This window comes from Schistosoma mansoni, chromosome 4, assembly GCF_000237925.1.
Source record: "Schistosoma mansoni strain Puerto Rico chromosome 4, complete genome".
Classification (NCBI taxonomy): Eukaryota; Metazoa; Platyhelminthes; class Trematoda; order Strigeidida; family Schistosomatidae; genus Schistosoma; species Schistosoma mansoni.
The window spans coordinates 10,255,502-10,267,753 of record NC_031498.1 but is presented as its reverse complement, the minus strand read 5'-3'; positions in this window follow the sequence as shown (position 1 = coordinate 10,267,753).

Genomic DNA, 12,252 nt, shown 5'->3' with positions numbered 1-12,252 from the left:
AAAACGATGCGCAATAAAACTTTCCGGAGTGTGATCTGGTAAGGATGCTTGACCGAGTGTTCGCAACCAGAGGTGTGTTCATTGCGATAATTAGGGACATCAGAACTGTTAAAGACATTTAAAGATACTTTTAAATAATTATTTATCATTATTGCCCTTTCTCTCCCCCCCCCAATGTGACAAAAGGAGTCTGAGAAATGAAAACTCCAAGCGCTTACAGTTGTAAACCCATCGACTGATATCTTGCCACGCTTAGAAGTCACTGGTCACCTATTCGAACAATAAAGAGATACCGGAAAGCCGAAGTCTAGGTAAAGAAGGAATAATGGGTATTGGGTCAGCAACGCCATCCCATAGAAAACAATCTTGTTAAAACACGCCGATCAGAATAAATAAATTAAACCATTTAAACTATACCTTCCAAGTTGAAGGGAGAATTATGACGCCTCATGACGAAAGCTGAGATTCTTCGGGTGTCACGAGGCCGATGCCCCTTCTAACAACCAGAGCAACTATCATCATAGGCATATGGAATATCCGGACAATGTTCGAGACCGGAAGAACCGACCAAATAGCTGCGGAAACGAGATACAGCTTGGTGGTGCTCGGAATAAGTAGAAACCACTGGACCAAAGCTGGACAGAAAAGGATAGATTCGGGAGAAATGCTGCTGTTCTCAGGTCAGGAAAAATAAAATGCACCACACACTCAGGGAGTTGCTCTGATGCTGTCCAAAGAAGCACGTAAAGCACCTATAGGATGAAAACCTCATGGATCCGGAATCACCAAAGCATTCTTCGAAACAAAGGAGGAGGGAATCACAATTAATGCTATTCAATGTTATGCACCCACGAATGATAACAATGAAGACGATAAAGATCAGTTCTATGAGAAACTGAGATCGATCATAGTGACGTGCTAAGTGAAAGACCTGACAACCCTGATGGAAGACGTAAACTCCAAAGTCGGAATAGACAACACCTGATATGAAGATATCATGGGACGATATGGACTGGGAGAAAGGAACGAGAACGATGACAGATTTGCAAATCTGTGTGCATTCAACAAAATGGTTATAGACGGCACAATATTCCCATACAAACGCATACACAAAGCTGCATGGGTCTCACCGAATCACACACGGAGAAACAGATCGGCTATATTTGCATCAGTAAAAAGTTCAAAAGGACAATGGAGGGGAACAAGGAGAGGAGCTGACATAACTTCAGATCACCACCAACTGGCGGTTGCCAAGATAGCATCGAAGCTAAAGAAACAATGGACAACTGGGGAAACAACATTAGAAAGGTTCAATACAGACGTCTTTCAACACACTGACAAACTCAAGCAATTCTACATAGTTCTCAACAACAGGTTCCTAGACTTACAGGATCTACTGAAAGAAGAAAAAACCACTATGGAGGGCAGCCGGAAAGGGATCAAATAGGCACTAACTTCAATGTGTCAGGAATTGATCGGCAGAGAGAAGCATCACCATAAGGAATGGATCTTTATGGAAACCCTGGACAGGATCCAAGAAAGGTAGAACAAGAAGACATCAATTAACAACAGCAGAACAAGAACAGAAAAACTTAAGGTACAAACCGAGTACACAGAAACAAAGAAGAGAGTGAAGAGGAGCATTAGAGCTGACAAGCAGAAACATATGGAAGGCCTAGTGGAAAAATCTGTAAGATAAGGAAATATTAGACAGCTATATGACGCAACGGAGAAACTCTAAGAGAAACGTAGTAAACTGAGGAGATCGGTTAAGGGGAAAGAAGGCGAGACAACCACCCAGATTCAAGATTAGAAGATCAAGTAGGCAGTACACTTTGAAGAACTCTTGAATAGACCAGCTCCATTGAACCCACCAGACATCAAAGCAGCACACATGGGCATTCCTATAGTTCTCACTCCACCGACGATCGAAAAACTCAAGATGGTCATCAGATGAATCAAGAGTGGGAAGGGAGCAGAACCTGACAATATACCAGCCGAAGCACTGGAACCAGACATAGAAGCAACTGCAAGCATGATCCACGTTCTATTCAGGAAGACTTGGGGGGAGAAACAAGTGCCACTGACAGACTGGAAAGCAGGATACTTCATCGAGATACCAAAGAACGGAGATCTGAGCAAATGTGAGAACGTAGCTACAGAGGCATCACACTAATACCGGTACCAGAGAAAGTTTTCAACGGAGTGTTACTGAACCCGTTGAAAGATTCAGTAGACGTCCAACTTCGAGGTTGACGGGCTGGACTCAGTAAGGATCGGTCGTGCACAGACCGTATTGAGACACTACAGATCATCGTTGAACAATCAATTGAATGGAATTCGTCACTATACATCAACTTCCTTGATTATGAGGAAGCACTTGACAGAGTGAATGGAATAACATTATGGAAACCTCTTCGACACTATGGTGTACCGGAGAAACTCGTCAACATCATCCGTAATTCACATGACGAACTACGCTGCAGAGTTGAGAATGAAGTACAGATGGCGGATACATCCCGAGTGAGGACCGGAGTCAGACAAGGCTGCCAACTCTACCCCTTTCTCCTTCTTCCGGTGGTTGACTGAATTATGAAGACCTCGACATCTGAGGAGAAGCACGAAGTCAAATGGATAGGTTGGATGCAACTAGATGATTTGGACTTCGCAGATGTCTTAGGCCCTCCTATCCCATGCATACGAGCAAATGCAAGTCAAGACGAACAGTATAGTAAAAGCCACTGCATCAGTAGGGCTCCATATGTGGTTGACCTTACAAAAGCTTTTGAGAAACTAAGGTAAATGACGTCAACCTTCCCCTTGCGATCAAGGATGGTTGTCCATCTATCCACTGCAGTCAGTAGATTGGTCATACAAGAATGACCCTTTCTGAAACCATGCTGTTGGTGTGAGAAGAACATTAAGGATAATAAGTATTCATGTATACTAGAGACTCCATAATTTTAGAAGGTATGGAGAGAAGGGCCACTGGTCGGTAGCTTGAGGGTTCACTGCGTCGACCTCCTTTGAAAATTGGTGTGATGTGAGCCAGCTTCCAGATTTCCGGCAGTTTGCCTCGGCTTAATGAGTGTGAAAACGTCACACTTAAGGGTGATGCCAGGATTGAAGCTGCTTCCCTCAGTATAGCAGAATGAATCATATCCAGACAGGGAGAAGTGTCTTTTCTCATGTGCTGCAGTTCACGGAACACCAGTTCAGCGCTCAGGTCCACTTCGGAAAGTCCTGTACAGGTGCAGGTGAAGCTTTCATCAGCATAGTTGATGTGGATCGGCCGAAATGTCTGAGAGTATTGTTCAGCCAAAAGATTAGCGGCATCACCGTCGTTATTGGTCGGACCATTAGGACCAAGCAGTTGGGAAACTCCAGTTTTGCCTTGTCGAAGAGAAGCTGCATAACAGGACAAATTTATCGATAAGCTTGGTCTGTTACTGAAGCCTGTCTTCTCTTAGTAACTTTATGCATATGTTCCTTATATGTTTGTATTGCCAGTATGCGTCGTTGTTGTCAGTTCGTTTATATTCGGCCCAAATGTGTCTTTTGTAGCTTAGCAAACGAAGAGTGCGGTTCTTGATGATCGTAGGTTGTTTGTAGCTTTTTGGGACCATTTGAGGAACTGAATGCTTAGTAGCACATAAGAGCGTGTGCAGTAAGAAATCTCAATGATAATTCACTTCAAGTTGAGGGTGAACATCCCATTCCAACTTTTGTAGATAGTCATGTAAATCTAACACATTCAACCGTCTGAAATTCCAGCGTCTGTTGTTGGTGGGACATCTTAGCTCAGTTTTGCTGACAAAACTGAAGGATAGGAAGGCGTGATCACTTTTCCCCAGGGGAGCCAGGATTGAGAGGTCGTCGACTAGGAATTCTTCATTTGTGAATACCCAGTCTAAGCGCGACGGCGTCTGACTGTTTCTTCAACGAGTTGTCGACTTCACATCTTCGAATAATCCCAGATCATCAATGAGGTTGATGAACCGAGCTTCAGTAGAGTTGTCACCTCCGATGTAGGTATGTTCCGCGAAGTTGATTCTAGGAAGATTGGAGTGCCCTAGAATCAGGGTATGAGAGAATCCAAGACTCGTAGAACTGGTTAATCCTTCCGGCAGACAATTGTCATACTCGATGTCAGCAGTGGGCTTCCTGTAGATGACTCCAACTAGACACCTCGAGATAGTAGACAATCTTCCTGAGCACCATACTGATTCATCAAGATTAGGAAACTCTTAGTTGTGAAGTTAGTGCGCCTCCAGACGTGATCGTATGTATAATGCTACCCCGACCCCCATTCCACTTTCCCTGTCGTTGCGAAATAAAGACATTCCAGGTATTGCTAACTCCTGGTTCGTAAACGTAGACGGTATCCGAGTTTCGGATATTTCTATCAGGTGAGCATCATTAGCGTTGCTAAGTTCACGTGGCTCATCCATTTTGTTTGGCGAACTCGCGGCGTTCGTGTATAAGCAGTTTATGCTTTCAATCTGGAACTCGTGAGCATCTTCCTGTGTGTGTATATGAGCCTTGCGTGAGTGAACAGGTAGCTTACCTATTCAATGTTTACCGAGTTTGTAGTCCCTGTCCTTTACACGTTTTTTATGACCAAGACAGTCCACAAGTGTAATTGTCAGCTCCAGCTTGCGTTTGTGCTTGATCATGCTGTCGTGTGGCCTATCCGGATGCATAAAGAAGCCTGTTGGCAACCGTCGTCTATTGGCACGAAATGCTTCCAGAGTTGCAGCCGCCATATGGGAGGAGGGGAACGGTATCTTCAATAGCTGGGGTCTAGAGTCTCCGTCTTTCTTGGCTAGTCGCGCCACTTGTTAGGTCAGTATGATTTTGAGTTTCAAGGAATGCTCATTGAATTTCCATTCCCGAATATCAGAGTTTGCTTGAGCTGGGTCCATATTTTCCAAGTACACCTTGCACAATGATATTTCTTCCACGGAAAATCGCCTCGCGAGATTCCTTAGGGATGTTCCAGATGAGATTTCGTTCAGAATACGGTATGTCGTGCAGTATTCTTACGTTCCCATCGGATTTCAGTAAGTGACTCGCTAGCAGGACGTCCTCTACGTCGGAAGCATTCTTAAGTGTTATACGGAGCAGCCCCGAGTGATTTTGGTGGTTAGAGTCCTTCCCTCGAGTGAGCCGTATGACCGTCAAAGGCTCTATTCTAGGGAGTTCAAGCCTCTTGTTCAATTTTCCCCAGAGCATCCTATCATTTTTGTCCTGCATACTGAGAGGAAGATCAGGGTTGTCAATAAGGTTCATGATTATGACAAAGTCGTCACGAACGGTAATTGATTTCCCAGGTTTTCCAGGGCGTCTAGGTTTGGTACCTTGTTGTTTGGATGTCGAAGCGCGTTTTTGATTCCTAGGCTCGGTGATGGCCGGGCGGACAGTCCTGGGGGTAGACTGTCCTGCCAAGTCACCTATTGATTTCCGCACAGTACTTGGGATGTTCAGCTTAGGTGGTGACGCTTGGTCCATTCTACCCCTGTTAACGTTGGTCCAACTACCTATAGGGTTTTTAGGAACCACTGTTTCATTAAAGGACTCTTCCCTGGGGGATCCAAGTTTACTGAGGGAGTCGATCACCGTCAATGTTAAGATGGTGCTGAGTTTCTGCACGTCATCACTCGTGCTTTTACCTGCACCGTCGATAAACGACCTGTCGACATCCCTTTTCTTGTTCGCACTAAGCGTTCCTGTTTTGCTACCCGTCGTGATAATGTCATTTACCAAGTTTTTAGACAACTTGTTCCTCAGACCTGTCAGTAGGGCAATGACGGTACCCAGTATCAGTGTTACACGTAACACATACCCACCTACGATCAAACTTGCTGAGTCTTCTATAGGCTGTTTCTGTTAGATCTGTGCACGCTTCTTGGAACCGACCTTTTCAGTTGTCACATTGTATGCCAAATGTAACAACGAAACAGCAACCAGGTCTTTTGCATGAATTTCTCATGACTAATGATATAGACTATCTTATAAATACGAGCAATAAGTCTAGGACCGTTAAAAGAAACTCAGTGCACAAAAACGGGCAAAAGTGGATAAAAACGGGTTACGATAAGCTAAAAACTAGTCTTTACGTGAAAACTAAAAAACCGATAGTGAGCTGAGGCAAAACCATAGTGAACTATTAGGTTGAGTGAAACTCAAAAAACAGTAATCTACCGAACGTATAGCTCAGAATAGATTATTTAGATCGGAAATGGTACTTTTGTTGCGTAAGAACACAGCAAAACTTTGAGAAATGCAAACCACGTTAGGACTAAACTTCCTGTTCAATTATCAACTGAACGGAAAAGTATTACTACCATTATCAGCATTAATATTTATGTTATTACCAAACGGAAATGATTTAAGCTGAAGTTCATCTGATTTCTTCGAACTCATCCCTGACACAGACTGGCTGAAATCAATCGGTTTTGATTGAACTTGATTAAATTGTTCTAACCATAATTTATGAAATATGCCAAACCAAAACTGAAAACCTGTTTGTGAACATGAAGAAGAAGACAATGACGATTATCCAGTCAATGAACATGAAATTGATAGTTGTGTTGGTTTACAATTATTCGGTATTCGGAGAAAATAGACAAGCAGGTTCTTGATGCTCCTCATTCCGTTTGCCCGCTTTTTTTCTTATACTAACACATTCTTCTTATAAATGACCTAACATCTAGTCTCTAGTTCACCTTATTTACATTTTAATCTCAAGTGGCTACAATTCTAGATGTCTTCACTGCATATTATTTCCTTAGGTCTGTAACAACCAAAAGTGGGTGATTAAGAATTTGTAGTGTCAAAACATTTTAGCTCAAGTATTTATTTACTTCCTCATAAATCGAGTGTGTGTGTTTGAAATTAGATCCTCGAGCCCAAAATGTTTCGTTCCACAAAAATGAACAAAAACCTACTACAACAGCTTATTTGGCTTTTTCTAACACACACAGGACGACCAGCAAAAAGATTTTCTAGGTAATACTACTTTGCTCCTGAAACCCTCTTGGTGTACCGTATCGAGGGTAAGCCCTATCATCGTAGGCCTAATCACTGTGGCCATTATACTTCTGACTGCCCATGGTTATCCCACTCGTTTGTCTCAATCTTATACTTTCTAATGCTGCTGTAGCTCATGTTCCTCATTTCCCAGTTCCAACCTTACTAACAGTTTTTCGTTGAACTCTGTGTACCTTTTCATGATTACTTAAAATGTACAGATATCCTAGTGGTTTTATGTTTAACAGTGGTCCGGGATATCCTAGGCCTGATAATAACCGCACGCCATGTTTCATTGAATCATTATGCATTTCGAGCCTGCTGCAATGGAAGACCTGTAACATTCGAGTCTTTTCCACAAGAAGTGCTGAAAACCCCAAAACAATATGAATTTTCTCTTGTCTATTTCCTATCACTACCATATCGTACATATATTTTACTGTCCTGTCATAGTTTCCAATTAGTCACCAATCGCCTTATAATGATTATATTCCCACGCTGTTCACCCATCAGACTATGATATCAGCCGTCTATCTGATGAATTCTCACTTACTCACCTAGTTCGGAAATTCATACTTTATCTCAAAGTAATAAACAATACTATAACACTATCTCCTAATGGTCCATAAACATTAACAACTTTTAAAATTATGGAAGTTGAAATAGATTTTTCTAACAGGTTGTGAAACCTAGGGCTCAGAGTACGATATAATCATGTCCGAAACATAACCCATAAAGGCTTATAGCATAATGGGAGGGAGATGAAGTCACTACCTGCAAACAGTGAAGGTGAGAGTGATAATTTCAATCCAGAGATACAAAAGTTTGCACGTTTAAAAGTTCGTATGATTAGGTTTAAGGCAATCACCTGATGACATTCAATTTGTTTTCCTACACCTATTACCTCGGGAAGTTATGGTTTCTTTTTTGTTTGGCGAACTATTCCACATTTAGACCATTATACGGTGATTAAAAGGTTAAGACTTAGTAAAAGATAAACGAAAAGCTAAGAAACTATTGGGCTATTTAGGTATTTCAACCTCTTACCTTTCGATATTTTTTTAAAAATTTACAAACATTTATGCCCCTTTATACTTCAGCTTTTACATTAGTACAGGCCTCTTCCACTTTGTCACACTTAACTACATGCTGAACATAGTTTCTACGGTCCACTAGCAGGTTCTCTAATGATAGTTTGCTCTGCTGACATCGAATATTTTGAGTTCCACATCCTGTAAAAAAACTAGGATTTATCAACTACTTTAATTCATTTACCATAATGCTCCTCTGTTCTCCTTTCCTCCTCTCCTGAACTAAGTTTATAGGTATGCAGATGCGTAGAGCCTACTCAAACCTAGATAATATACTTTACATCCTTAATATGTGTTCAACAGGGACTCAGTTCGCATCATGCGCCTTATTCTAAGAGATTCACAACAACCGTACTTTTATTGTACAGTTCCATCTAACACGATTGATTATTACCTACTTTGCCATATCTCCATAACTATTTCATTGTAGAAAATCCCTGCTGTTGTGAAATATTTCATAAGTCTGGTGTAATAGTATTTTATTTGCACAGCATTTCATTCCAAACCACCGATAGTAATGTGGAAAAAATGTGAACCTGACATGTCGGAGGCAAATAAGAACTTATTAATTTAACTCTATGCCCATCATAATTATGTCCAATTTGTAGCATATGGATCGTTTACGTACCTGCATTCCGGCTGTTATGTCAAAGGAGCTGTGCTAGGATGTTACTATTAACACCTAGCATTCTTAAACTCCGTATTCTCCGTAATTTTCTTATCTTTTATTATTATACAGCTAATTTAAAACGTCTGTGGTCCGACCCTTAGCATCGTTCCAAGCCGTCAATATATTTTAGTTCTACTTCATATTAAACGTTGTGGTTTATGCTTGGGCCTTTAAATTTCAATATTCATTAGGCTGATGTTAATAATACTTGACATTATTGGAAGACAATCAGTAAGTAACTTCCGAAATGCCTTTTTTCGTTAGCGATGCAAATCACCGTACAGAAACGCACAACTAGAAAAGCTGTTTGACAAGTCATAAGGATATTTCTCAATTTTTAAAAACCAGTGAGAACATGACTGATCAACTTTAACGTCTAAAAACCATTACGCACTCAGTATGTAGCACGATGCAAGACACGTTGTTGGAATAAGATCCGTGTTTTGATTAGGTTACTTACCCACACCCGTTAACCCTCATGAAGGAGCATAGACGGTTCAATAGCATACTCCATACTATTCTGTCCTGGACAATCCTTCCCAGTCACTATGCATTCTATTCATGTCTGATTCCGATTTTCGACGCCGTGTGTTTTTTGAAACTCATCTTTTTCGATTTCCTTCAGGATTCCAAGTTAGTCCTTGCTTCGCGATGCGGTCTGGTGGTTTCTTCAATATATTTCCTATCCACTATATCCAATCAACGGGCATTGGGTATCTTGCGGTGACCACTGTTCACAAATACTTGCACCTTCCTGATAATAGTTGTGGTAGTTATCCAAGTTTCAGCCCCATACAAAAGAACTCACCATCTTGACGTTCGTATTGAAGATTGTGACCTTGATGTTGGCTTGCAGACAAATGTTTTGACTTCCGTATGTTCTTCAACCGTGGGAATGCGGCCCATGGTTTGCCGATCTTCGCCTTTAAGTCTGCGTCAGAACGTCCACGTTCGTCGATGATACTATCCAGAATTGTGAATATTTCCACCTCTACCAGAGTTTCTCCATCAAGTGCGACTGGGGTTGGTGTTCTCCGTGTTGTATTTGAGGATCTTTATTTTCCCCTTGTGTATATGGAGTCCTACTGATGCAGTGGCTTTTACTATACTGTTCGTCTTGACTTGCATTTGCTCGTATGCATGGGATAGGAGGGCCTAAGACATCTGCGAAGTCCAAATCATCTAGTTGCATCCAACCTATCCATTTGACTTCGTGCTTCTCCTCAGATGTCGAGGTCTTCATAATTCAGTCAACCACCGGAAGAAGGAGAAAGGGGTAGAGTTGGCAGCCTTGTCTGACTCCGGTCCTCACTCGGGATGTATCCGCCATCTGTACTTCATTCTCAACTCTGCAGCGTAGTTCGTCATGTGAATTACGGATGATGTTGACGAGTTTCTCCGGTACACCATAGTGTCGAAGAGGTTTCCATAATGTTATTCCATTCACTCTGTCAAGTGCTTCCTCATAATCAAGGAAGTTGATGTATAGTGACGAATTCCATTCAATTGATTGTTCAACGATGATCTGTAGTGTCTCAATACGGTCTGTGCACGACCGATCCTTACTGAGTCCAGCCCGTCAACCTCGAAGTTGGACGTCTACTGAATCTTTCAACGGGTTCAGTAACACTCCGTTGAAAACTTTCTCTGGTACCGGTAGTAGTGTGATGCCTCTGTAGCTACGTTCTCACATTTGCTCAGATCTCCTTTCTTTGGTATCTCGATGAAGTATCCTGCTTTCCAGTCTGTCAGTGGCACTTGTTTCTCCCCCCAAGTCTTCCTGAATAGAACGTGGATCATGCTTGCAGTTGCTTCTATGTCTGGTTCCAGTGCTTCGGCTGGTATATTGTCAGGTTCTGCTCCCTTCCCACTCTTGATTCATCTGATGACCATCTTGAGTTTTTCGATCGTCGGTGGAGTGAGAACTATAGGAATGCCCATGTGTGCTGCTTTGATGTCTGGTAGGTTCAATGGAGCTGGTCTATTCAAGAGTTCTTCAAAGTGTACTGCTACTGGATCTTCTATCTGAATCTGGGTGGTGTCTCGCTTCTTTCCCCTTAAACGATCTCCTCAGTTACTACGTTCTCTTAGAGTTCTCCGTTGCGTCATATAGCTGTCTAATATTTCCTTATCTTACAGATTTTTCCACTAGGCCTTCCATATGTTTCTGCTTGTCAGCTCTAATGCTCCTCTTCACTCTCTTCTTTGTTTCTGTGTACTCGGTTTGTACCTTAAGTTTTTCTGTTCTTGTTCTGCTGTTGTTAATTGATGTCTTCTTGTTCTACCTTTCTTGGATCCTGTCCAGGGTTTCCATAAAGATCCATTCCTTATGGTGATGCTTCTCTCTGCCGATCAATTCCTGACACATTGAAGTTAGTGCCTATTTGATCCCTTTCCGGCTGCCCTCCATAGTGGTTTTTTCTTCTTTCAGTAGATCCTGTAAGTCTAGGAACCTGTTGTTGAGAACTATGTAGAATTGCTTGAGTTTGTCAGTGTGTTGAAAGACGTCTGTATTGAACCTTTCTAATGTTGTTTCCCCAGTTGTCCATTGTTTCTTTAGCTTCGATGCTATCTTGGCAACCGCCAGTTGGTGGTGATCTGAAGTTATGTCAGCTCCTCTCCTTGTTCCCCTCCATTGTCCTTTTGAACTTTTTACTGATGCAAATATAGCCGATCTGTTTCTCCGTGTGTGATTCGGTGAGACCCATGCAGCTTTGTGTATGCGTTTGTATGGGAATATTGTGCCGTCTATAACCATTTTGTTGAATGCACACAGATTTGCAAATCTGTCATCGTTCTCGTTCCTTTCTCCCAGTCCATATCGTCTCAATAGTTCTAAAAAAAAGTACCTTGATGAGCAAGGATGTTACATAAAAAGAAACCATGAACTTATCGGCGACATTCGTACGATTTAGTCTATCAGCAAACTGGAATGAATCTCTTAACGTATATGTTGCTAATTTTTGATGGAAAGGCTCTAGTTTTTCTGTCAGACAGCGTGCAACTTTGTGATACGGTGAGTTGATCATTCATAGGATAGGTCTAAAGGGAATTTCATCTTTGTGAACTTTTGGTAAACTATACATATGAGGTAGATGTGAGCCACGTGGTCTTAGATTATTGTAAGTAGAGTTGGTAATCATTTTTCTCTAAGAATTTTTCCAAGCATGTCTGTTATCAGTTTTTCTGTTAAATCAATTAAATCCTTGTTGAATTTATCTACACCTACCAACATGGCCCAGTCCCATTGTCAGTGACTTCATGGATTTGTGCCACGTTCTGGTCTGATCGCCCCTACCTTTCTTCCGACTTAATCCTACACCATAAAACATTGCATGTAGCGGCAATCGGTGGCTGGATATATGTAACGAATGTCCCAGCCATCTCAACTGGTGAAGTTTCAATAATTTGTCGATAGATTATCCATCCTTACCTAGTACCCGTTTCCTAAAAACTGCA